The sequence below is a fragment of the Plectrocnemia conspersa genome, unplaced genomic scaffold, assembly GCF_051122295.1.
Source record: "Plectrocnemia conspersa isolate PC_06_02 unplaced genomic scaffold, ASM5112229v1 ptg000013l, whole genome shotgun sequence".
NCBI classification, from domain to species: domain Eukaryota; kingdom Metazoa; phylum Arthropoda; class Insecta; order Trichoptera; family Polycentropodidae; genus Plectrocnemia; species Plectrocnemia conspersa.
Window position 1 is genome coordinate 16,756,698 of NW_028277177.1, and position 6,000 is coordinate 16,762,697.

At 30.0% G+C, this 6,000-nt stretch overlaps 1 long non-coding RNA gene across 1 annotated transcript in view; it reads left to right on the forward strand.

Annotated features, from left to right (window-relative positions):
• LOC148227429 (uncharacterized) overlaps positions 1-3,270 on the forward strand; it is a 57,302-nt gene extending 54,032 nt beyond the window's left edge. The window contains exon 2 of the long non-coding RNA XR_015812031.1: positions 2,578-3,270. This is a non-coding gene — a long non-coding RNA (uncharacterized LOC148227429). The remainder of the gene's footprint in view (positions 1-2,577) is intronic.
• Positions 3,271-6,000: the final 2,730 nt, after the last annotated feature.

A 6,000-nucleotide genomic window follows, 5' to 3' on the forward strand; every position in this document is an offset into this window, starting at 1 on the left:
TTTTTTAAGAATAGAAGTAAGATTATGGTATTGTTTTTTACATTTTTTTATGAAGATAAATACCAAATTAAATTAAATAGTTGTATTTTTTTAAATTGCAATGCATCGAACAGTATTTGTCAAACATGTTTAAAAAATAATATATTTTTCTAGTTCAGCTGAAACTGTAGTAATTCAGTTAGTATTTATACTATACTATTGGCTAACGCAATACATATATTTATGCTAATTTAAAATTTAGTTTAAAATATTACTTGTAAGGTTGGTGTATCAAAATAATTCCGCGTTGAAAAACATCCATGGATTGGCCCGAAGACATCCCACAAGACCACCGCTGGAAATGAGAAAGGACCAGACATTATTTTTCCTTATTGTTGACTCAATTAAAACCATGGAATAAGATTCTGTGTTATTGTTGGGAGCCGGTGGGGTGCGGAATGGCGCTCCGTGTGTACACATCCTTCAAATTAACAGACAAAGCCGTGGAAATATTGAACAATGCGACGTCTGGGGAAAATTTGCTTTTCTTTCGGCCTCCTGTGCTGGCGAGATACCATTCAAGGATATTCTTTGAATACACATTTATTTTCCAGATTGTCAACTTTGCGAAATTAGCCAGACGTATTATTTAACTAACGACGGTTTTTATTCAATTGAACGAAAGGGTTGAATAAAATTTTCTTACTTCAAGTATATAGTATATGATGGAGCGTATTTATGTTTGTTCTAGCAATTTATTAAAACAAACATTGTAATATTCGAATATTGAAACTGAATAATCTGCGCGGAGTGCACACTGATCTGTGAAATCAAATAGACATTAAACGAAGATTCATGGCAACAGACCGTCTAGACGTTTTAAGATGAAAAACGTGAAAGGATTTTTCATAACCATGTAAATATGCATTTGTTACTTTAACGGCTGGGATTATGGAGGGTTTAATGCACATACAACTGTTGTTTATTCACGAAAACGTTAATATTCTATGGGCGTTCGAACACTTGAATTTTAAAGTAAACTATCGGGTTTATGTTTTTCTGAGATTAATCGCACTGGGGTGTATTTTTAAGAAGAGAAAATGAATGGGATAAAATTAATCAGACTGTCACTCGCGCCTATGTCACAAAAAGTTTTAAGAAACTTTTAACCCTTTGCCAGCGACGAATTTACATTGAATAATTGGACACAATGAGGCCGAACTTTGGCAATTTTTAATCAAATCCTTGAAGCTAAATAATATTTTAAGTAAGACTCTTGTGGTATTTTAATATCGAGTCATACATAATACATATAAGTACGCTCTCACCCCCGATAAATAGATATGCAAAAATCGCATCGAATCGGATTCAACGCCAAATTCTTTACGATGGCACAAATCTTTGTTTCAAACGTGAAAACTTTTTTTTGTTTACTTTCTTTTTCTCAGATAAGAACGAAAAAGGGGGCTTTTGTATCCAGCATTCGCCCCTATTTCGGATTCCTATTGATTACCTTTCAATGCACATAAAATACACCGACACCTATCGTTAACTAGAAAAGAATAGCCGCTCACCCCGTATCGTCTAAGTTTTATGGTTTCCAAAATTAAATTAAGTTTTAGCTATATTTAATATAATATTTCACATGGATGTATGTACGTATGCCTTCTGGCAGAATTTCATAGTCCGATAACGAAATTAATTTCAATTAATGGCCGAGGTGGGTTTATGCTCCAGAACTGTGCGAAGTAATCTGGGGACGTTATAAACAACGCTAACGTAAATGGGTCGTTTAATCTAAACGTATTTCATCGTGGGGGAAGGTCCCCCTTCGGCGACCACAACCTGAAGACATCCATCAAACGAAAGGACATGGATTGCTCCAGACATATTCATATGGACACAGATTGGGCGGGTTGCTTGCCAAATGCGTTTTCTAATTCAGGCAATTTAGTTAATCTGTACGATTATATTTTAAAACTATCAGATATAATTTAGTATTTGTGCAACGATTTTATTTTATTTAGTCAACCATGTGGTATTGTTTTGGTTTACAATCAAAATAGTTAAAAATTATTATATTCTAAAACGGATAATATTTCTAGAATTTACTTTTAAAGAAATAAGAATATGAGACTGCTTTTAATGACTTACCATTAATTATGAAAAATGGTTAACAATTGATTAAAAATATGTGCAATAGTTTTAGTAAGTTTTAATTAACAATTTCCAATAGATCTAATATTCTCATCTAGTTTTGTAAATTACTGTACAACTATTATATTAATATATGCAATAGAAAACGTCGAAAATAACTGACAAAAAATTAGACAGAGAAACACTTTCCTAGAATTTTTTATAAAACTCAATCTAATCAACATTTGCCATTTTATACATATTGCAAACTTTATCGATCTTAGAGAAACACTTTTTTATTTACTGTTTATAAAAAAAATTAATTGTGTATAATATCAAGTGGTTTTAATTTGATGAGTACAGTACTTGGAATTAAAATTAAACGTTTTCCGCACTGAAATCTTACGACACCCACAAAACTTGCATAATTAAGCTAAATATTAATTGTAATTATCGTTGCAGATGCCACCGCAGCATCAATTGGAAAACACAATGTGGGAACGGCCCGAGGTATCCACGAGGGACATTACAAGTAGCTGTCCCTCCTCCCTTGGCGCTCCAGCCCGAAGGGATCTGTAATAAGAGAGAGGAACTAGACGACTTCGGATAGGAGAGGGTGAGGCTGTATCATCCCAGCAGACAGAACAATAATCTTCGATAAAACCCGCACATTTGCATAAACACTAGCTCGTTTTGGGACAACTGTTCTCTCCTGCCAAAGTGAGCCCGCATTACCGTTTTACTGTTTGTCATATTGAATCCGGTACATATAACATAATACAATATACTTTAATTTAATTAAATAATTGTTATAAAGTAAAGTTGAAATAAATTTAAAACGTAGCTTAGGTTTAAATAAATAACACGGCGGGTTTTCCAATTAATTGGACTTGTTGCTTTCTGTAACTGGGCGAGTTAAATCGCCCGATGCAATTAGCGAACCAAGAAGGGGAATGTTTGTCTTACACCGGCTCGGACCGTCGTCACTAGATGGTGTTGGGCTGAAATAATAAAGCTCGCCTCTAGATTAAAATAACAAGAGGACTTTGCGTGTGCTTGAATATGTACTGGAGTGTTTATGTCTGTATATATACATACAATGTATTTCGTTGTCATTAAAGCGTTAAAAAAATAATAACTTTTATCAATTAATAAATTATAAGAAAGCATATTAAATATTAATAATTACAAAATAATTAACCATGGCTCTAATTACAAGTGTAACTTTTATTGACATACTGTTGACTACAACATCTACTAATTCACCAGCAGCTCAAGTTGCGAATTTGAATTGTGTTGAACAACCTTATTCTTAAAATATTTCAGCAATACTCTATTGTATTTAGTTTTGGTGATAGCAGAGCAAAGATATCAACTCCTGATTTTTGCAAAATATGACAAAGAACAATGCTTTTTCTGGAATCAGATGCGACCCTCGCACGTGAAAACGACTCCTAACCTTAATATTTATCATCCCATTCTTGTTAGACTTTATAACGCTCACACACACAGCACCAGGAATACATATTTTATGTATATTGAAAAATATAGACGAAGGTAATACATGATTACAAATTCATATCTCATGTTCTTTAATCTAATAAACATATTTAACTGGTAAAATATGACTAAACTGCCACCAAATATCCTAAAATTATAATAAGGTAATAATTTAAAACGACGACAAAAATTAAATTCTTAATAAATATTTGTACAAACAAATTTCGAACCAAATGACTTTCGTCCAATCTTCATTTTTTGTTCTATCTGCATTTTTTTTCTAGCTCAAAGTCCAATCTGCATTTTTGTTCTAGCTCAAAGAGCATACTCAATATACATATGTGCAATTAATATGATCTATTTTATATTATTAATTTATTAAACTAATAGTATAGCTTTATTTTTACACTAAACAAATTTTAATTGGACATGCATATACATAATACATAATATAAACATAAACAGAAAATAATAAAAAATACTTAATATTATAATTTATTTCTTAATGCACGAAGGGATTTCTTTATTATATTTAGGAGATTTGTTACATTTTTATTTTTTTGGATTTTCCTAGGAATATTATACAATTGCACACCTCCATACATTATTCTCCTAGCCGTATTCGTTTTATTATACCAAGCTATCCTTAAATTGTCTCAATTTCTAGTATTAAATCTATCTACATCTTAATTTATTATTAAATGCTTAATAAAATACTCTAATAACATTATTTTCTAACGTATATACATATATAAATATTAAAACATTCATCTTCAATATTTCTTGAACATTTAACCATTCCAATCTATTAATCGCACTTTTACAAATGGTAAATCTATTTTTATTTAAAACTACATACCCTCATTGCCCTATTTTGTAATTTTTGCAACATCATTTTATCTAATTTATTAAACATGTCTAATATTGTTGCAAAATAATTAAATGAGGAAATATAATACTATTGTAATTTTATGTGTTTATATTTAATTTTTTTACTATTTTTTTAATATGTAATTACAATGTATCTTAAAATTTGATTTTTTATCTACAATTAGTCCTTAATATTTTATATTATCAACTTTTTCTATAAATATTTTTGTATTAAAATCTAACATATTTTTATGATTAATAAACCTACATTTATTTTTATTATCATCTAGTTTAGGTACATTATTTTTTAACCATATTTATATTATACTTAATTCATTATTTAAATTATCTACAACTTCTTTAACATTATCACATGCACAATAAATTAAAATGTCGTCCGCAAACAGATGTATGTATGTTACATTTTTTCATATTTTTTATTACATCATTAATATATAATATAAACAGCAATGGTCACAACTTAGGCCCCTGTGGTACACCGTAATATATTATTTCTCTTTGGAATACGCATAATTTATTTTAACCTTTTGCTTTCATTATTAAGCCATCTTAAAACTATTTCACTTTTACCGATATTCTCTAATTTCTTCAACATAATACTTCCGTCTATTGTTTCGAAAGCTCTCTTGAAATCCAAGAAATCTGCTGCAATGATTTTGTTTGTATCCTTAGCTAACAATCAATCATTTATTAACTACTTGTAATGCAGTCTCAGTGGAATGTTTTTCTCTAAATCCCGATTGCTGTTCACTTGGAATGTTTTGAGAAATAATAAAATTCTTTAAGTGTATGATTACTATTTCTTCCATCACCTTTTCTATACAAAATAACATGTTAATTGGTCTTATTTTTATGTCATTAATTCGAAAAAAAAAGATTATTTATTTTCACCGTTTTTAATCGAAAGTTTTTTAAATTAAATTTACAACAGTTTATCTCAAATATTTAACAAATAATATTATTTATTTTTTAAATGGTAAAGTAACATAATACTACCTTGTAGTATAATAGTATATCAAATTGTATTATTATAAATCTCTTACTGAACATTTGTATTTATTACCTTTACTCTTTTATATTATACAATAAATATAAAAAATACATAATATATGAATACACAAAAATGTTACCAAACCGAAAATCACATAAAAACATCCATTACAAGACAAACATAAGAAAGAATCCCCGTATCAACGTCAAAGTTTGCTCGATCTTATCGATGCATCCGAACACTTTATGCCAAAGCTTTACGAGAGTTTTTTTGTTGGGAAAGACACAAAAACGTCAAGCAAGAAAGAAAAGTTGACGAAAAGACAAACACAATCGTTACGTAGTAGGTACGCTCTCCCCGATGCCATGGGTGTTCAATTTAAAACTTGTTTTGTTTGTGCCCAGTCTCCCCTTCGTTTCGGACCAAATGCATTATCTTCGTCTGCAAAGCAAATGCAAATATCCTCCGACAAATTGAGAACCTTTCATCAAATACCCACACTT